This window comes from Eulemur rufifrons, chromosome 28 (genome assembly GCF_041146395.1).
Source record: "Eulemur rufifrons isolate Redbay chromosome 28, OSU_ERuf_1, whole genome shotgun sequence".
Taxonomy (NCBI): domain Eukaryota; kingdom Metazoa; phylum Chordata; class Mammalia; order Primates; family Lemuridae; genus Eulemur; species Eulemur rufifrons.
Window position 1 is genome coordinate 38727111 of NC_091010.1, and position 21246 is coordinate 38748356.

The 21246-nt window shown below is 38.4% G+C and overlaps 1 non-coding gene across 1 annotated transcript; it reads right to left on the reverse strand.

The window, feature by feature from the left end:
• Positions 1-2345: 2345 nt before the first annotated feature.
• Positions 2346-2449, reverse strand: LOC138376757 (small nucleolar RNA U13). The gene has a single exon (XR_011231731.1). It is a non-coding gene; the product is annotated as a small nucleolar RNA U13 (small nucleolar RNA).
• Between the last annotated feature and the right edge of the window lie 18797 nt (positions 2450-21246).

Here is a 21246-nt window from a genome sequence, read left to right on the forward strand (position 1 = left end):
CTTCTTGTATATTTCCTTCTTGGCTTTTCTCTCTCTCTGTATATATATATATGAAATCATGTATAGATGTGCAAGTAGAAATAAACATGAATTTATTTTTGCAGGATAAGGGAGTAATGTTCTAGATATTGTGGCAAACACTGCCAGTTGCCCTCCCAGTATCTATAATCCTTTTCTTATTAACAGAAACTCCAAATTTTTTCAAAGCAGCCATGTACCCAATTCAAAAACTACTCTTCCTAACCTTACTTACAGCTGGGGGTGGTCTTGTGACACAGTTCTAACTAATGAGATGGAAGCAAAAGTCTGCTGAAGATTTCTGAAAGCTTTGCTCTCCTGATGTAGGTGACATCCCTGCCTCTTCACCTTTCCTTCCCCCTCCTGCCTGAGATAAAAATTAAAGACTAGAGGTGGAACCTTGTCACCAGGTGACGACCAAAGTTTCAGGTTAGGGATCACAGAGAGGAAATATAGAAGAGATCTGTATCCCAGATGGAATTCCTAGTGTTTCATACTGAGTAATCCCTCAGTCTCTCCCCTTTGATCTATTCTTATCCTAGAAAAGCAAGTCTTATTATTCAAGGCAGTGCCACAACTGGGTTACAGCTATTCTGAGACATTGATCCTTTCAGCTTTTGGAGTTGGAGTGTCGAGAGGCTGGTGAGGGGATTGGGAGACTAAGTCCTTTGTTGATTGCTTCAGACAACAGTTAGCCCTCCTCCCCATCCCCCATATTTTATAAAAATATTATAATTTTCTATGTGTATCATGATGTTAAAAGGAAATTAAAACTCTGCATGTAGATTTCTGTAGCAGATTTAAATCAATCGTAATTGATACATCTATTGGTCTTCATTTTCTTTTTTTGTAGTATAGTGGATCTTGAGTATTCGTTCATACATATGGTATCTCCCTCTTATAAATAGTGATACAGTGTACAATGCCATGGATTTACTATGACAATGGCATTCTCTTCTTGGTGGTTGTTCATTTTCTTTTCTCTATTTCATTCATTCTGTCTCTCTCTCTCTCTCTTTCTCATCTCCTTGTTCCAACAATACTGCACTAAATATCTCTATAGGTATTTGTGCACTTTTATGAATATCCCATCAAGAAAATTCACAAAAGTGGAGTTGCTTGTTGAAGGATATGTATATTTTAAGTGTTTAACTGCTCATAGATTCTGACACAGTCAAATTGCCTTTCAAATTGTGATAGCAATATACATTTCCACCAATGGTAAATAAACCATTTTCTCAACCCTAGTTATTATGGGGTATAATCCATCTTTTTGTTCTTTATCAGTATTATTTTTTTTTGTTTTGTTCACTTTGGCCTGGAAGTTGAAAGCAGAGAAAAATATAGAGACTGGGCTATCTAAAATCTTCACCTCATGATAGGACTGTAATATAAGAAAAACACTAACGGTGAATTCACTGTGAAGCAATGTCTCCTAATGCCTGCTGTGGCACTGTACATACCACCTCTAAAGATTCCAAAGGCCTTGGGAAAATGCAAATCTCTAAGGAAAACACCCAAATGTAATTTACTACCATTTAGTGTTGGTGAGATTAGGAGAATTGGGCCCTCTCTTACAATACTGCTGCTTATGTTAATTGGTGTTAACATTTCAAAGAGTAGTTTAGCAATGTGAATCAAACATCTAGAAGTGTATCCACTCTCTATACCAACATTTTAAGAGTTCTGATAGGCAAAAATCAAATTTTTATTTACAAGGATGTTTGCTACAGAACTATTCAGAATAGAAAAAACAAAATCTGAAAATATCTAAACCACCAATAATAGAGGCTTTGTTAAATAGTTTATTTGATGCCCATACATTGGAATAGTACTATTTAGTTATTTTAAAAGTCATGTCTGCCCAGATATAAAGCCATTTTCATATAGCCATCTGATCTTTGACAAAGTAGAGCAGACAAAAACATACACTGGGAAAAAGAATACTTATTCAATAAACGGTGCTGAGAAAATTGGATAGCCACATGTGGAAGACTGAAACAGGGTCTGCACTTTTCACCTCTCACAAAAATCAACTCACGGTGGATAACAGACTTAAACCTAAGGCATGAAACTCTAAGAATTCTAGAAGAAAATGTTGGAAAAACTCTTATAGACATTGGCCTAGGGAAAGCATTTATGAAGAAGACCCCAAAGGCAATCACAACAACAACAAAAATAAATAAATGGGACCTGATCGAATTAAAAAGCTTCTGCACAGCCAAAGAAACTATGACAAGAGCAAACAGACAACTTACAGAATGGGAGAAAATTTTCACATGCTACACATCTGGTGTGGTTTTGTTTTTTTGTTTGGTTGTTTGTCATGTCAGGCAAGGCATGTGCCCACATCATAACAAAGTTTGAGGGTGGCACATCTCACACACAAACGTGAAAACCTAGTCATCATACTTATGAACCACAAAAGAATCGAATGAAGAGACTCAACATTGCAAAATATCTATGAATTTAATGCAAGTCCAATCAAAGTCCAAGCAAGTGTGTGTGTATGTAAATGTGTGTGAATGTGCATATGTAGAAATCAACAAGATGGCTCTACGATTTATGTCAGAAATGCAAAGATCTAAGGATAAATGAGACAATATTACAGAAGAAAAACAAACCTTAATGGCATATACACTACTAGATATCAAGAATTGTTGTAAAGCAGTTAAGCAGTTTCAGTGTGGTTCTGGTGCAGGAATAGACAAAATAGACCCATGAAACAATGGAGAGTCCAGAAATAGACCCACATATCCACAGCCACTTGGTTGCTGCAGTCAGTGAGGAGAAGAAAATGATGCTCTTAATAATGATGTTGGGTCAAGTGGATAGCCACATGGAAGAAAATCAATTTTCACCCCTAAGTTTTGTTTTCACTGTAAATAAAAATTAATTCCAGATATATAGATCATAGATTGAAATATGACAGATCAAAGAATAAAGTTTCTAGGTTAAAATTTAGAAGAATGTCTTTATGATCTTGAAACAATCTGGAAGCATTAACCATAAAGAAAAAAAGACACATTGGCATAGACTATAATTAAGAATGTCAGTTCATTCAATGTTATCCTCAAGGCAGTGATAAGACGAAGCCACAGAACGGGGAAAGATATTTGCAATACAGATATCTCCAAAAGTTTCATATCCAGGATATATTTTTTTAAGAAACTCAGAGAAATGAATAGAAAAAGATAAATAACATAACAGGAAAAAAGTGGGCAAAAGACATGTAAAGACGCTTTACAAAATGAGATGTTTAAATGACCGATCAACATAGGAAAAGGTGTTCAACTATATAAGTTCAAATGCCAGTTGAAACCAATTTAAATGTCATTTCACAATTACATGATGGCTAAGATAAAAAAAGACAAGCAAGCCAAGTGTTGGTCGTGTCGTGGATCAACCCAAACTCTCCTACACTCTTGGTGACAGTGTATGTTGCTATTATATAAATACTTTGGAATATCATCTGACTCTATCTAGAAAAGCTGAACATGAGCATTCTCTATGACTTGACAGTTTCATTTGTGAGTATATGTCCAGAAGAAATACATACATATAGTCACCATAAAACATATACAAAAATGTGCATGGCAGAATTATCCATAATATCCCCAAACCAAAACAAACTCAAATTTCCATACAGAGTAGAGTGAACACATAAATCATGGCATTTTCATACAACACTACATGTAACACAGATAATTTTCAAAAATATAATAGTGAACAAAAGAAGCCAATATACACTGTATCATTCCTTTTGTATAAGGTTAAAAAACAAGAAAATAATCAATGTGTTATATGTCAGTATAGTGGTTATCCTCATAAGGGCAGTACCTGGTAAGGGACATAAAGGTACTGATAATGTTTTCTTTCTTGATTTGAGTGTTATTAATAGTTACATGGTATATTCACTTAAAATTTCATTAAGCTGAACACTTGAATGTGTGTTACAAGTTACTAAAATGTATACTTTAAGAAAAATTGCTAAAGAAACATGTTACCTGGTGGAAGGATGAGTTAGAACACGAAAAAAAAATTTTTTTTAAAGGGTGGGGTATGGTGGCTCATGCCTGTAATCCTAGGACTGTGGGGCTGAGGCAGGAGAATCACTTGAGGTCAGGAGTTTGAGACCAGCCTGAGCAAGAGCGAAACCCCATCTCTAATAAAAAGAGAAAAATTAGCCGGGTGTGGTGGCACACACCTGTAGTCCCAGCTACTTGGGAGGCTGAGGCAAGAGGATTGCTTGAGCCCAGGAGTTTGAGGTTGCTGTCAGTTAGCTGAGGCCACAGCACTCTAGCCCAAGCAACAGAGGGAGACTTTGTCTCAAAAAAAAAAAAGAAAAAAAAAAAATTTAAGGTAACTTTAGTTGTCAAAAAACACAATTTGACCTCAAGCTTCTATGTGTGTTGAAGGCTTGAACCCTAGCGGGACACAGGTTCCAAACATGTTTTCTTCTTCAAGTTTCCTGATCTTTGACTTGGTTCTTCCAGTAAGTTCTTGCCTTGCCCCCTCTTAGTAGTTGTCAGATTTTTGTGCTCCAGTCCTCAGCTTCCTGCCTGACTTCAGCTTGGCTCAGCCCCAGGGTGACTCCAGGTCCCCACCCCATGGACTGAACTTTTGTCTGAATTGACCCGTGGCCTCATCTCCCCAGTTTTTGCCTCCACACCAGCAGTCTCTGATAAGCTCCCAATCTGGGCTCATGAAATCACTATTCAGCTTAACCCTAATAGGAAAAGTAAAAATATTAAAGAAGATTTATTTCATAGACAACAGTTTTTCCCCTCCGTTCTGGCTTTTATAAAGCTACCAGAAATAAAAAGCATAGATTCTTCATCACAGAAAAAAGACAATGAGAGTTGTAAACTCAAATGCCCAAAGAGTCCAAGCAGATTTAAAAAAAAAAAAAAAGATTAAACATTTATATAAAATTAGTTTTCCTATTAAAAGAACACAAGATTTTTTCCATTTTTCTAAAATTTCATACCTCTCAGTCTAAATTTATGTATGATAAAGGAAAATATGTGTTTATATATGAAAAGCAACAGTGTAAATAAAATTATTAATGGCAATTCCTTTTAGGGCAGACATGGGCTGTAACAAGGTATGGAGCCTACGCTTTGTCTACTGCAGGTAACTTCCATTCTATTCCACATGTATGATACTATGGAGAATTGCAGACCTAGTACAAGAAGAGATAGAACCTATATTTTTAGATAAAAATCTCTTGGCTTGTAAAGTTTAATTAAAACAATTTAAAAGACTGTGAAAGCCAAATAAAATGTGCTTGGGGCTGGATTTGACTCATTGAACATTAGTTTCTAAGCTGTCTTAGGGCCAGCTGTATATTCAAGATCCCTTCATTAAAGAAAGTCCAGAGGAATATTCCTGATGAACTTGAGATCTCAGTGTGGCATTCAAGTCGTGGACCAACCAAGGAGGAGTCAATATCAACCACTTCTTTTTTTTCTCAGATTCAGAAACAGAACCAAGTTTAAGCAGGTTCCGTCCATTCATTCATTCACACAACAAACATTTATTGGGCAGCTGCACTTCAGATGTACTTCAGTTTGGTTCAATTCTAATTATTGAATTATTTTCAAATGGACAACCAAATGGAAGTAAATTCATAAACCAGGATAGATTTTGCTTGAAGGATAGGCCTAGACTTACAATTCAGAAACCATCACCCCTTTCTGGGAAAATTTTTTGGCATCAGCTTTTATGGCAGCTTTTTAGGGGTTTGTTATGGAATCTAGAAGGAAATTAAAAGCCTCTGAAAGCTGACCTTTCAAATCAAAGTCTTGTCATTGCTCAATTCAAGTTCAAGATAGAGAAACATAAGGGAAAAAAGCTCACTAGACACAAGCACTTAAATAAATGAATTCATGGAGAATGATGTTTGGAAGTGAAAGTACCAGTTAGGGCTAAAGTTCTAAGGACTAAGCAGAAATTCAAGAGCTAGATTTTGTACATATCTAAGTGGTCTCACTATTTCACTTCCCGGTTTGTTTTTATTTTAAAGGGAAAAGCAAAAAGAATAAAATGTCAGTCATCCCAACAATCTTTTCTTTTTTCTTTTTCTTTTTCTTCCCCCTTGCTTTTTTCCCTAATAGGAGAAGAGTTGAGGTCATTACTTTTTTCTTTTGTTACTGTCTCTGGAGTCTAGTTTTTCCTTAAATATTCAGGCCAATTTTCAATAAATATTTTTCTTTTCACAATATTACTTGAAGAACCCACACATTAATCATTTTAAATGACAGCAATTACCCTTTTATGCAACATCAGTTCTCCAAGCTACTCTGGGGCTTCCCAGAGAAGATGGTGAAGATGCCAATTCAACACATATTGAGTACAGAGCCACTGTGAGTCCTTTCCTGGAACCAAAGTGTGTCCTTCTGAACTCTGTTTACAAAATTCAATTTCTTCCCTCTTCAGTTCCAAAGGAGCTTGTGGCAAAGAAAAATGAGCACATTCTTTAGCAAGTCCAAGGTCAAGATCACAGGACAGAAGGGCATTATGGTTTGTTCCTTCTTATCAACATCTTGTGCAGATGAAAAAGGACTGCTGAATTTCCCTGTATTAAGGTAGTCAAACTCATGTTTGATTCAGGAAAAAAACAAAACAAAACTTGGACTGGATTTTGTTGTGTTTGCTTAGTCCTCATCCTAAATAGAAAGGAATGGAAATGTTTGGCAGACTCTCCCTGTCTGCCAGTAACCTTCCCAGGCCCATATTCCTTTCTCCATACCAGTTTGTCCTGGCCCTACATCTGCTGATTTATGAGCATAGATAGGATGGTGCCTTGGCGAGCATAGCATATGGCCCCCTGTCTCCTAGATTTCTCAGCAATGAAATTCTCTAAAAGAAAACAGTCTCTAAAGGTTACCTATCATGATACAAAAGTCTTAGATTTGGGGTCAGAATTCTAGAGAGATAAATCAATCTCAATAACTTCAGTTTCCTTATCTGTATAATGGGGATAAATATTCATACCACATGATTGCAATAAAAATTAAATTAATTGAGTAATATGAAATATCCAGAATGATGTTTTATGGAAAGGAAGTTCTCTATAAGTGGTGGTTGAATTTGAATTTCTAAGAGAAATGCCATCTTAAAAATTGATCACAATGTAGTGTATTATTTGCAAAACTTTAAGAGAACAGGCAAACTGATTATTTATCAATGTGTCTCTTTTCTTTTTCTGAAAAGGACAGGATACTCCATAATGCTAGTGAACTAAGCACATATTATTTTGTCAAAATAGACATAGGCTCCAAGTTGTGTTAGTTAAGAACACCATCACAAGAAAACTTAAACATATTTTTCCCAAATGAACACATAAAAGCTTTGAAATTCCAAATTCCACTATCCAGAAAATTAATAAAAAGGTCAAAACAGGACAATGTTCCTCATTTAAAATGCCGTTTTAAAGTTGGATTTTAAAGTTTTTAAAATCCAAATGTTTTAGAAATCTGAAAAATAGGTTAATTATATTTTAAATATTCACTTCGATCTATTTGACTCTTCTTTAGTTAAAGGGTTATAGCATCTGGCCAGGCTTTTTCCCAAAATTGAGAGCCATTGTCTGAGGAAGATCAAATCTACTCACTGTCTTGACAAACTGATAGTTCGTACTATTCACTGAGACTGTTCAGGGAAAACTGCACATGTGTATTTTTTTTTTAATTTTATTTATACCACATTTCATTTATCATCAGTCGATGAGCACTTCAGTTGATTCTATGTCTTTGCAATTGTGAATTGTGCTGTAATAAACTAATCATCAGGGAAATGCAAATTAAAACCACAGTGAGATATCACGTTACCCCTGTTAAAATGGTTTTTATTAAAAAGTCCAAAAACAATAGATGCTGGCATGGATGCAGAGAGAAAGGAACGCTTATACACTGTTGGTGGGACTGCAAATTAGTCCAACCTCTATGGAAAACAGTATGGAGATTTCTCAAAGAACTAAAAGTAGACCTGCCATTCGATCCAGCAATCCCACTACTGGATATTTACCCAAAGGAAAAGAAGTCATTTTATCAAAAACATACCTGCACTTGAATGTCTATTGCAGCACAATTCACAATTCCAAAGATATGGAATCAACCCAAGTTCCCATCAATTCATGAGTGGATTAACAAAATGTGCTATATGTATACCATGGAGTACTACCTAGCCATAAAAAAGGATGAATTAATTTCTTTTGCAGCAATTTAGATGGAACTGGAGACTGTTATCCTAAGTGAACTATCTCAGGACTGGAAAAACAAACACCATATGTACTGTCTAATAAATTGGAACTAACTGATGGGCACACATGTGCACAGAGAGAAGTAAAAATCATGAGAAATCAAGAAGGGGAGAGGGGAAGAAAGAAAGTGTAAAAACTTACATATCACGTACAATGAACACTACTCAAGTGATGGGCACACTTAAAGACCTGACTTAGGCATTATAAAGCTATCCATGTAACAAAAACATTTGTACCCTTTTAATATTTGAAATTTAAAAAAAAAAGTATTGATTTAGGTTACAAGTTGCATCCTCCTTTGAACATTCTTTGAGGGAAAAATTTACTGTTGATAATTGACCACGTTTCTCTGCACAGAGACTGGACTTTGAAACAAAGAGCCCAATCTCATTTGAATTACACACACATGAGGAAACCAGAATCAAAAAATTAAGTAACACACCCAGGGCATGGATGTAGCAAAAGACAGAGCTAGAATTTGATACCAGATCTGCCTGATTCAAGTCTAGATTTTTTTCCACTGTGCACTGCAAATTATCCTTCCGTCACTCACCCCAAAACAGAATTATTGACCAACAAGTGGGAAGCTGTCTAAGCTTTACTCGACTACTAAAGTGGAGAATATCAGTATCCCCCTCATTGCTTGAGGGAAGAAGGGTAAGATTCCACTGAACAACAGATACCTGTAATCACGTCTTTATTGTGAGATCCCGGAGAGCTGACTGCTCAGAATAGACGTAATTCTCACTGGAAGTCCTCTGTTCTGTGGGAACTGCTTCTGCAGACTTTGCACTTGGAAATGGGCTAAATTAAGACAAGTGCACAGACTAGCCAGGAAATATTAGAGAGGGAGGGTGGAGCTCAAATGGATGTGAAAGACTTGAGACCCAGGAAAAGGAGAAAGATCCAGAGAAAAAGGCAAAAAATAGATGATTGAGAAAGTGTTTTGTAAAATTGCTGTTTGACTGTTTCATATACACTGTTTTAGTCTGAGATGCCCCAGAAGTAACTTTCTGAGAATTTGGGTGCAGGTGGTTTATTTGGGAGGTGATTTCAGAAAGAACAAGCAAGAAAAGGGGGAAAATGAATGAGGAAAAGGGGAAGAGCCAATACTGTTTGTGTTTATACTTGAGGTACTGCTGCCAGAAAGCAATGTCGGCTCAGTCCTGCTGGGGACCCTCTGAGAAAGTGTCTGAAACATGCCTCAAGATTGTCCACTGGCGGGTGGGGAGCCTTCGCATTCATTCAGGGCCACCCCAACCCCACCGGTCGCCCCAGGGACATTGACTTCCCCGTACTTCCAGGTTGTGCCTGATTGCAGTGGGGCAAATTCCCAGAGGTCTGAACTTTCACCTTCTCTGAAAATATCTTCCTTCTCCTTTCCTCCAACATTCTCCATCTCCAGCCTCCAGGAAGGAAGAATAAAGAAAAAAAGTCTAATACCCTGACTTTTCACTGGTGACTCTATTTCCCAATTGAGATCTAATACTAGGTGGCCTTTTGAAATTTATAAGTGTGCTTCTGAATGTTTGTCGGATGTACTTTTTGGTCAATCATTGCCTTTTTAGATAAAAAGGAAGTAGACCTTGATATGGTAACAGGAACTTCAAAGTGCGTGGGTTCTGTATGTTCTCAGGGCTTCATCATCTCAGTAGTTATCTTACTCCAAATTCCTACTATCCGGTAGCCATCACTTTGTGGACAAGACTCACTCTCTCCTGAGATAAACATAAGATCAAGAGCCCTTTTACTATGAATGTTTGTTCCTGTCTCAGTGGGTCACCAGTGCACAGACTGTTTTGCTTCAGTTATTATGGCTGGGGTTTGCATTTCCAAGACCTTCCTGGAAGTGCCCTCAAACCCAAACACAGCTGTTTTCTCTTTTAGTTTGAAATTCTGATGAAACCAGCAATGTCTCTGGTCCTACAGCTCCACGGAAAGAGATCTGAAGAGCATCCAAAAGGATGTGGAAGCAACAGAGCATAAAAAAGGCCCAGCATTACTCCCTTGCTAGGCCTCAGTTTCCTCACTGCTTTCAAATTCTGATTCCAGAAAGGTGTGATCAGTGGAAACTCTTCCCCCACACTGATGTTTGCTGACTGGCAGCACCAAACTATCTCAGCAATTCATAAGAGGATTCAGGCTTCTACAGATATTCTACCAAGTATGAGAGGTCTTTACCAGAGGAAGGATGGAGCTAAAATGGGATGTGAAAGACTTAAAGCTCAGGAAAAGGAAAAAGATTCAGAGAAAAGGGAGAAAATTTAGTTGACTGAAAAAGCGTTTTGTTTTTTTTTTAAATTGCTACTTCAGTATTTTGTATTCACTGTTGTTGTCTGAGCTGCCTCAGAACTACTCCCTGGGACAGCAACCTGGGTGCAGGTGGTTGTACAGACCCACATGCATCCGTATGGCTTTATTTTAAGTTGGCAACTAGTAAAAACATCTAACTTTTCATGCATTCATACTCAGCCTCCTTTAATACCAGGCACTCAAAAAAAGTGAGAGGAGCGTTGGGAAGATCAATTTATTTGGATTTGGAGGTAAAAGGATAAAATTGGCAAATGTGACTAATAATTGGGCTGGTCTCCTAGTTTTTTACCACTGGCAAAGGAGGAGATTTTCAGAACTGGGTATTTTCCCCCCATATTGATGTGGTTGCTGCAGATATGAAGTTCAAAATCTATGAAGTTCAGTCTAATGAATGAAGCCTTAGCTGGGCTGAGCTCCCATTGTTTGGTGCTTGGCTTGTACTTTATCAGAATGGGTGCATTTGGGCCTCAAGGCATTCAATGAATAAACAAGATTTACACCCAGCACCCTCGGTCTCTGCCTAGGACTCAGTCCTTTTGCAGTACTTCTTCTAGCTCCTGGCCATCAGAGTCAGACTGGGGAGAGAGAATAACTAACTTTAAATATTTCCTCCCAAAATATAGGCAGAAGGATGTGAATCTGACCACTAGCCCCTTCATTTTATCCAAGGTGAAAAGATTTGGCAATTCTAAAAGCAAAATTATTTCTCTGGCCATTTTGGGCTGAAAACTTGTAAAGGTTTACTATCCCATTGTACATTTTTAAATAATTTAAATAATAAAATCTTGACTATCAGAACTGAGAATATTAGTATGACCAAAACTATATTTTGCACAAAATTTCTTGACACACAAGCAGATGTGAGATTTTCTCTATTTTAATGGCTAATTTTTTGGTGAGTTGGATCTCAGGAGTAGAGTTGTGGCCATCATCTTGTTCACTTTATAATACACTATCATTATTAACATTGGTTTATTTACAGACATTTTCCTCTTGTTTACATTAATTTATTCAAAAATGTATTTACTTATTTATAAATATCATGTTACCTTGTATACACCTGTCTTAGTTGCTGTTTAGAGCTCCATAGTTTGCATCCCTCACATTTTATCTCTAGACTGCCCCAGAGAGGGACTTGCAAGTCACCTGCAACTCCAAGCCACCACAAACAATGGTGAGATGAATGTCATCGTACACGTCTTCTTTTGGACCTGTGGGCATATTTCTTTGGGACATAATCCCAGGAATTGCATGCTGAGTTATAGGATATGAGTATACCTGATTTGATGGGGATGCCAGGTTGCTCCCTGGAATAGCCATCCCAGTCTCCATTAACACCAACCACATAAAAGCATTCCCATACCCACATCTTTGCCCACACGTAATTATCACCCAGCTTCCTAATTTTGCCAGTCTACCATTTTAAGTGATAGTTCATTTTTTATTTGAATTTCTGTGATTATTAATGCATTTATTAATAGCTCTTCATATGTTTTTGCATTTCCTCTCTTGTACTTAGCTTGCTTATATCATTTGTCTAGTATTTTGCTATTGTTTTTAGTCCTAGTGACCAGCTGTGATGCCTAATTTCATGTCAACTTGGCTGGGCTATGGTGCCCAGTTGTTTGGTCAAACACTGGTCTAGATGTTGCAACAAAGGTATTTTGTAGATGTGACTAACATTTACAATCAGCTAACTTTACATAAAGGCAATTACCCTTGATAATGTACTCTTAATCCTCCAATCAGGATTTAAGAGCAGAAACTGAGTTTTCCTGGAAAATAAACAATTCTGCCTCAAGACTGTGACATAGAAATCCTGTCTGAGTTTCCAGCCTGCCACCCACATAAGACAGTTCGCACTTGCCAGCGCCACAATCGAATGAGCCGATTCTCTCTCTCTCTCTCCCCCTGCGTATATATATAACATATATAATCCATCCAGCCACCAATCCTAACAAGCACCTCATGTAAATGAGATCCCTTAAAACATGTTTGAATTTTGAGAGTGCACCAATAATGGTATCTCCTCATGTGAAACTCAATACATAACTTGTAACTTGTAAACTCAGTAAAGGCAAATTTGTTAAATAAGACTGAAAGTGCCATCGTTTCAATATGAGGCTGTTTTAGGCTGTGATAAAACAGATCAAATTAGGCATTTTAAAATGACCTATTTAACCAACCTGTGTATTGCAGCAATTAGAGGACCAGCTGTAGACTCCTAATATAGCTAGTTAAACAGCTGCAATACCTCAATGATTATTTTCAGATTGGATTGCTTACATTTTAGTCTATTTTATAAACATCTTTAAGGTCTCAATTTGTATTGAAGACAACATTCGTTTTATTTAATGTCATAGCCCACAGAACATATTGCAGGGATAGATTTAATTTAAGCCTAAAAGTCTTTAATGACCACATAAGGAATAACCATGATGATTGCAGTAACTGAACTTATATTTTGAAGCAAAATTTCTGTGAGACTCATGAATTATATTAAAGTTGGAAATAAGTGCCAATGTTTCTTAAAAAATCTAGTACATAAAAATCTGTTTCAAAAGTGCCCATGTTTTGTGTCAAACACTCCTTCTTCTGTCTTTGCAGCTGCTGCACAAGTATGTCTATCATGGGAAGACCCCCTTGGACCACTGCTCCCTCTTTCCTCTCTGTCCTCATCTGTCTTCCTCCCTTACTGTCTTCTCCACCAGCTTCTCATGGTCTTCCTCATCTTCAATATGTGGGGTAGGTCCTACTTAATAGCATTTTCAAATCAATTAAAATGAACGCTATTCATATTTCAAACAACACACATAGTTATGAACTCACTCTGAAAGACTATGTTCAGAAAATGGAAAGTTAGCTAAAATATGTTTTCATTAATATGCCATTCTTCTCTGTTAGAGTTAGAGCTAGAGCCCAAACGTAAGGTCTGTGACGGCAAGAATTTATTCCTTATTACTTAATGAACATTTGAATTTTTCTCTGACATTCAAATCCAACTTTGTTATGGACTTTAGTGACTGTACAGCAAAGATCTTTCCATTGATCAACATTAACAAGTAGTTCCAGAGCATCTTGCGTGACAGGCAGTGCACAAGACATTTGTAATATTACAGCTACGATCCATTTATGAATTCAAAAACAATTCTAATGCAAGGTTGGGGGACTGGCACATATAGAAGGAAAGCAAAGCTTGGTGAGATATTGTGGTCAGTTTAAGTTGGGAAAATATTTTCAAATGCATGACAGAGGATATGAAGAGCCTCGAAGGGGCTGATGCAAATGTGGGCAGATCCATTAGAGACGGACATAATATGACTCTAAGCAGTAGGAGCACCAAGCTTGTGTGATGGTCAAGCTCATGAGTTGAGCTGACTGGGCCACAGTGTGCTCAGATATTTGATAAGACATTATTTCTGGGGGTGTCTATGTGGGTGTTTCTGAAGGAGATTGACACTTGAATTGGCAGACTGAGTAAAGCTGCTTGCCTTCCCCAATCTGAGTGAGCATTATCCAATCAGTTGGGGCCTTGAAAAGAGCAGAAATGTAGAAGAAAAGAGAACTTGTGGTCTCTCTGCCTGACAGCTTGAGCTGGGACATCAGACTTTTCCTGTCCTCAGACTGTGAGTTACAATATTTGCTTTCCTAGTTGTCAGGCGCTGGACTCGGACTGGAACTATGTCACCAGCTCTCCAGCTTGCTGACTGCAGAACAGGGGACTTCACAGCCTCATGATCACATGAGCCAACTCCTAATAATAAATATAAATATTAGCAGAACCCATATACGAGATACATAGATACATATTCCGAGGCTGGAAGTTGTAGTGTAAAGAATCAGTAAATATATACGGAAAAACTAAGGAGAGAAAAGCCCATTTTCCTGGCTGGCTTAACCTCGCTCTTCCAGTTTTCACTCACCCTCCAATCCTGGTGATTCTCACTTTTCATTCCTCCCATTGATCTTTGTCCTGCCATAGTGTTTCTTTTGACGACAGCACTTACCAGCACCTGCAATTATTATTTACATGTCTTTTACCCGGGGCCCCTCCCTGCCTGGGGGCTCTGGGAGGGCAGTAATCTTGTGACTCTTGTTCGTCACTATCACCCTCAGAGCGGTGCCCCACACATCAGCACTGAATGATGGATTGGTCGGTTGAATGAATGAATAAAAAGCAGAAAGAACTGATGTGTTTCAAGGGAAAAGCAACAGATCGCAGTGAGCCAGCTGGCAGTCAGGCAGATTTGTACTCAGATTCAACTCCACCGCTTACTAGCTATGTGTGGTCAAGTGACAACTTCTTGGAGCCTCCATTTTTTCATCTATAAATTGGGTAATGTTTCCTACCTTGGTTGTGAAGATAAAGAAGATACTTTATGTGGAGTGATTAGCACAGTACTTGTATTAGTTACCTATTGATCTATAACAAATTACCCACAAAATATTGCAACTGAAAACAAGGACCATTTATTATCTCTCTGGTCTGTGGGTCAGGAATCTGGGAGCAGCTAAGCTAGTCCTCTGGTTCTCTCATGAGGCTGCAGTAATGGTTTCAGCCAAGGCTGCAGTCATTTCCAGGCAAAACCAAGGGAGGACCCGATTCTAAGGTTTACTCATCTGGCTGTTAGCAGATTCCAGAAGATCTGCTTCTGAGCTCACTGGCATGGGCTTCTCTGAGGCACTTGTCTTATAACATGGTGGCTGGCTTCCCCCAGATTGAGCAGACCAGGAGAGAACTGGACAGAGAACTCAAGATAAGTCATAGTCTTTTGTAACCTAATTCCAAAAGTGACACCTCCTTACATTAGCCATATTTTGTGTGTTAAAAGTGAGTTACTAGGTCACTCAAGAAGAGGAAATTACACAAGGGCATGAATACCAGAAGGCAGGGAGCAGGAAGCCTTTGTGGAGGCTGCCTACCACAGTACCTGAGCATGGTACTAGCAACAGAGCTAGCATTCAATGTGGGTTTGCCACCTGCCAAGCAAAGCACATGGTACATGTTAATCTCACCTGGTCCTGTGAGGGAGGTAGAATTATTAGCCTTATTTAGTGAATAAGGAAACTGAGGCAAAGACAGGTTGAGTAATGAAAAATTCTCATAGTTTGTGTGTAGCATCCTCAGGCTGCGAAATGTGATAATTCAACTCCAGATCCCATATTCTTAACCTCAGTGCTAAATTTTCTCTCATGAAAGAAAGAGCTCAATATGTGGTACCTATTGTCATTAAATGCAAGGGCAATAGGTGTTACGAAGAATATCCAAAGAGCAGAGTAGTGGGGAAAGAACCCAGGAGATGTGTAGCTCTACTAAGAAACTGAGAAAGGAGATAACATTTCACAGCCAGGAGAAGATATAGCAGTTTACTGTGGGGTAAGTCCAGGAACCCCCATCAAGTACTGGAGACCAGGGCTATCAGGAAATCATATGTGGGTCTGACTCAGAAGGGAAAGGGCCTTGTTAAAGACAGCATCATAGCCTCAAGAGACAGGACAGCATCGTAGGCATGGATACCTGGGAAAGAGTTTTGGAGATTTAAACATCTGCCAACCTATTGTGATTTTTTTTTTCTAACTCAGGGAGGGTAGGGAGAGCTTTCAGGGTAAAAGTTTTAGCCTGAAACTCCCAGACTAATTAGTTGCTTTTGGCAAAAGCAAAAAAAAGAAGAGCATTTACTGAAATGACATGCACTCTTCCATCTGTTTCCTAGCATTTTAAAATATTGTTTCAGAAAGATCCATGACTCAAGGGCTAAGATTGTGTTACATCCCTGGAAAGGAAATCACAGCTGTGCACGTGACACCTGGCAAGTGGTCCCACCACCCAGGGCCTTGGGAACACTTGTTATCATTCTAGCAAAAATAGTCTATTAAGGAGTAAAACAGCAGCCTCTTCTTTCTAAACCAAACATGTGGTCATAACATTTGGTTAGAGGTCAGGAAACAGAAGATAAAGGTAATTTCATTTGGATTCATGCTCACTAGTTACATCCAAGAAGAGATTTTTAAAGAAAATCATAGCTGGTGGTCAGACGATCAGCCAATGATGCTAGCAGAGCCATAACAGAAATGACATACATTACTGGATTTTTCAAGGAAAGAGAAAAAATTGGTTCCTTGACTACTTTCTAACTCTGGGCCAGAAATGGAGTGGAGAAATGTGAATGACATGTAACAAGCTCTTTTTTTCTTGAGGTACAGCTCAGTTTAAGAAATGCAGTGTAATTTTTTTTTTTAATTGGAGAATGAATTATTTTGAGCGTAACTACTTTGCATTTATAAGTATTGTTTAATTTAGGAAAGGATTCTGTTAATAGTTCAGAATTCCTATTCCTCAGAATTTTGTCTTGGATCAGAGTTGAAATCATGGCCTTACACATTTTTTGAGCTGAAGGAGACATTGAAGCTCAGATCTGATAATCATGGTGTTTGTTGTTTGGGGAACAAGGACCAGGAAAGTAGACCAATTGCTGCTAGCAAAATAAAGTTTTGCTTCCCTTGATTATGTTTCTGGCTGGTCAGAAATAAGGTTGGGACAAGGAGCAGGCTGGATGTATCCATGGAGTTTGTTTCTTCCCCTAATGGTTGTGGTTTGGAAAAAAAGATGTATAAGAAAATCCTCTTTCAGGAGTTTTGCATTGTATTTGTTGGATTTCCCTCATCCTAAAGTAGCTTGAAGGAAACTCTTTATACTTGAAGAGAATCTGAGATCAAAGTTCTAGGAAAGAAGTGAGAACTCAGACTTGCTGAAAACTGGAATTCAATGGTTTTCTTTGAGTACTATTGTATCACTGGTTCATACTTCACCACCTCAGTCAGTATAAAACATCTAAATATAAACTCTTTGAGGTCAGAGTCCAGTCTACATCATCTTTGAATTCACCATTCTGCCCAAAGTGCTCAGCACATTGCTGAGAGTGTTGAATGGTAAATGAGAACACTTTCTAGTATGTCAGCAGTGAAAGCTTAGATCAGACGCCTGCAGCCTAATACTAGCACCCTCCACTTCTCACAACCTGAACAAATTATACCCAACTACAGGGTCAGAAGCATCCAAAGAAGGTTCTTTTGGAGTCCTGGTTGATCCATGAGAGCATGTATCCATTAATTACCTTTTAAAACATTTATTGAGCACTTGCATTTCAGGCACTGTCCTAGGTTCTGAGGATCAAAATATAAACAAGACACTACACCTTCCCAGAAAGGGCATCTTTCTCTTACACTAACAACATGATTAAATTTGTACAAATTCTGTTTACATCTCACTTACCAGAAATACATTTATTGCCAGAGCTATGTACATCTATAGTATCATTTATTATCAAAAGACTCCAAATAATATGCAAGCTGGCCCTGGAATTGCATCGTCATCTTTCCCTATGTGTAGGAAATGGTGAGAGCTGTTACTTTCTGAAATTATCCTGTTTTCATCTTAAATAATTTTGCTTCTCCTTTTCTTCTAATCTTCTTTGCACCTTCTCTGTATATTTTGGTCAAGCTATCCATATTGGAATAATTATTTTCAGGATAACTTTCAAATATCTTTTACAATCAATCAGTTTAGCTCAGGCAACAATGTCATGCTGGCCATGGTGCTAAATCCTGGTCCTGGATATAATGTCTTTAGATGCTGGATCTTGAGGGCATTCAAAGGTCCTGGAGAGGTTACTACAGCATTAGGATGATGGAAGGATTTGGGCTCAGGATGGTATCTACCTACCAAGCTGTAAGGTAGTATTTCAATATTTCCACAAATGTCACAGCCATCTCAGACACCAGATAAAGCATCTTCCTAGCTAGTCTCTGGCTATGGCAGAGTTCCATGTAACTCTGAACTTTAGCAAAGCTTAAGCTGCTTCCATATACTTTGCAAAATGAACCTGGTCACCCTTATAACCCACATTTCAAAGTATCCATGGTATGGACTTCTATATACTCTCTTGATTTTTTGTTAAAATGGCAATTTCTCATTTGTGCCTGCCCCAAATGGCTCCTTATTGGGTAGACATTATGGCTTCTTTGTTGTTTCTCATTCTCCCCATAATAGTAGTTTATACATTTTACACCTACTTTCATATCGGTTATGCCCATAGACCTAGTCACCATATGGATTTCCCAAACTGGCAGGGCACACGCTGAAAGTTCTAAGAAGCTGACATTTCAGTTGCTGTTATACCTTGTTCATGCAGATTGTTATTTATTTTTAAAAATAGCATGGGTTTCTTCTGGTTGTTTGGAGTAGAGGGAAGAATTAAGGAGGGCAGGGAATAACCCTGCTTGTCTTTAGCAGACAGGAGGCTCATTTTGCTGTAAAGGTTTGAGGTATACCTGGAGAAATCAGAGAGTTCAAACAGAGGCCTCCTTAGAAGGTGGCTGTTCCTGAGACATGGGGAATAGACAAGGGCCAAGGACAAGAAGACCCCCTCCCGGAGGAGATGCAGCCCGTGGGAAAGTCTACTGTGCACTCAACTGAGAAAAACCAAGAGGGAAAGAAACAATTTTGAAGAATAATAATGCACAAAACTATCTTATTTCACTTGGACTTCTGGCTTTGTTCCAGCTTAATAGTCAGTTGTAATACTAATTCATTTAGCATAATGAAAAAGTTTTTGATGACGTTAACAAAACAGAGACAGTGGGAATTATGACCTATTGAAATAAAGTAGTAACCTCTTTCTCTCTCTCCCTTCTCGTTTCTCTGTTGTTTTCTTTCTTCCTCTCTTCCTACTCCTCCACCTCTTCCAATCTTCTTTCCTTTCCTTTTTACCTCTTTCTTCTTCCTCCTCTCTCTTTATTCTCTGAAGGAAGTAAGGGACTGTTTAGTTGGCTCCCACAAGACTTAACTCATAAATGCAGTGTTCTCTGGAAATTAAATCTCATTAGTAACATGAGCATCTAGCACCCAATGCCTCTGAACAGATAACTGCAATATTTGGCAAGGTTTTCCTGTTTTCTAGCTCTGCCCATACCTCACTCTCCAAGCCCAACCCCACACATACACAAACACAACCTTCAGGTGTAAACTTAAGCTAAGAAGAAATCTAAGACTTGCTGATTTTTGGAGTACAGCACATTGTCAATGCTCTCACCATTGTTCCCCCCATTTCCTAGAATAATAACTAACATAGAGGAGGTATCCAGGGGAAACTTTCTTGAATAAATTATGACAAATTCATAAATATAGTCTAAATATAGAAAGCCTAAATGTAGACTTCCTACAGTGCCACATTTTCATGAAGAAGCTTCAGTGTTTCCTGAGCAGTTTCACAACAAAAGTTAGCTGCTTTTATCAAGTTTTATACCGCCCCTATGACTGTTTTTTTTACAACAGATCACTTATCAGTTGACAAGAGTTATACAGTGATAAGCATAAATAGCAAGGTCAGACACATTCTTTTTTTCCAGCAAATATTTATCATGTTAAACACTGTGCTGGGTGCCAGGGACAGAACTGTGAAAAAGATAGGATCAGTTTGCGTCCTCATAGAACTTACTTTCTGTTGGGTACTTAAGCTGCCCAGACTGGGAAATGAGACAGCCTCTCAGAGCTGGGTGGTTCTTTCCAGCACATAATTCAAAACTTTAATTGCTATTTGTCATGAATAGTCACTGTCTCTCTCTGGAAACTGTAGAAGTTAAGGATTTGAAGTCTAAAGTCATACCACATGTACTTCTAAGCATTTAGCACATCTAATGCATTTAGGAAGATGGTCTTCTCTTTCTCCTAGAATCAATGTCACTTCCTTATATCTGGTAAGTGCTGTTATATGCATCTTAACTTTTTAGTCCATAGAAGAACAAGTGAGAACTTGGAATGTACTCCATTTTTAAATTGTCTTCCAGTTGTCTTAATCCCAAGGTTCAGACAACTGTTCTATATTCAGTAGAGTGCATGATATGCATTATTTTTTTCCAGAAGCAACATATATTTGCATTGTTCATACCACACGCTTAGAGCCAGTTTGCTCTGTAAACAATTGCTGACATGTGAAAGGCAGCTCATGGGTGTGGTTCATGCCCTGGAACACGGTCAAGTATCTGCCCACACAAGGCTGGAAATGGCTCATGGTGGGTCTGAAACCACTGTGCAATCTGTCCCTGGGCCATCTCAGAACCAGGCCTTCCCCACGTAACTGTCTGTGTGAGGAACACACAATGAGCCTTGGCTTCAGTTCTGACCAAAACAAGCAAACAAAAGTCATTACTGGCAGAATTGTTCATGGCATTATTGAACTAAAAGAGGGCATCCAAGATTAAAAGGATGGAAGCATTGAGACTGAAAAGAAAAAAAAAATTGGAGAAGGGGGAGCCTGCAGGTCAGTAATCTAATGTCAGAGCAAGGAACCCCTCCAGGAGAAGTCCGCCCACCAAAGGGGGACAGGGGATGTCATTGTGGAGGCAGAGCTGCAAGAGCTCAGGACTGGGGCCCAGAACACCGAGCATTTTTCAAAATTCTTGTACCCTGACAGAAAATGGAAGATCATGGCTGTGTACAGAAAGAGTGGAAGCAGGCTAGAAAATAACTTAGATAATTTGTATTGATAATGTGACTTGCTCTAGGAAAAATTCTGCTTTCAATGTTCCATTCTCTTACTGAACCTCCAAGACAAGACCTCTCCTGTCTTCTCCCCTTTCTAAGGCACATA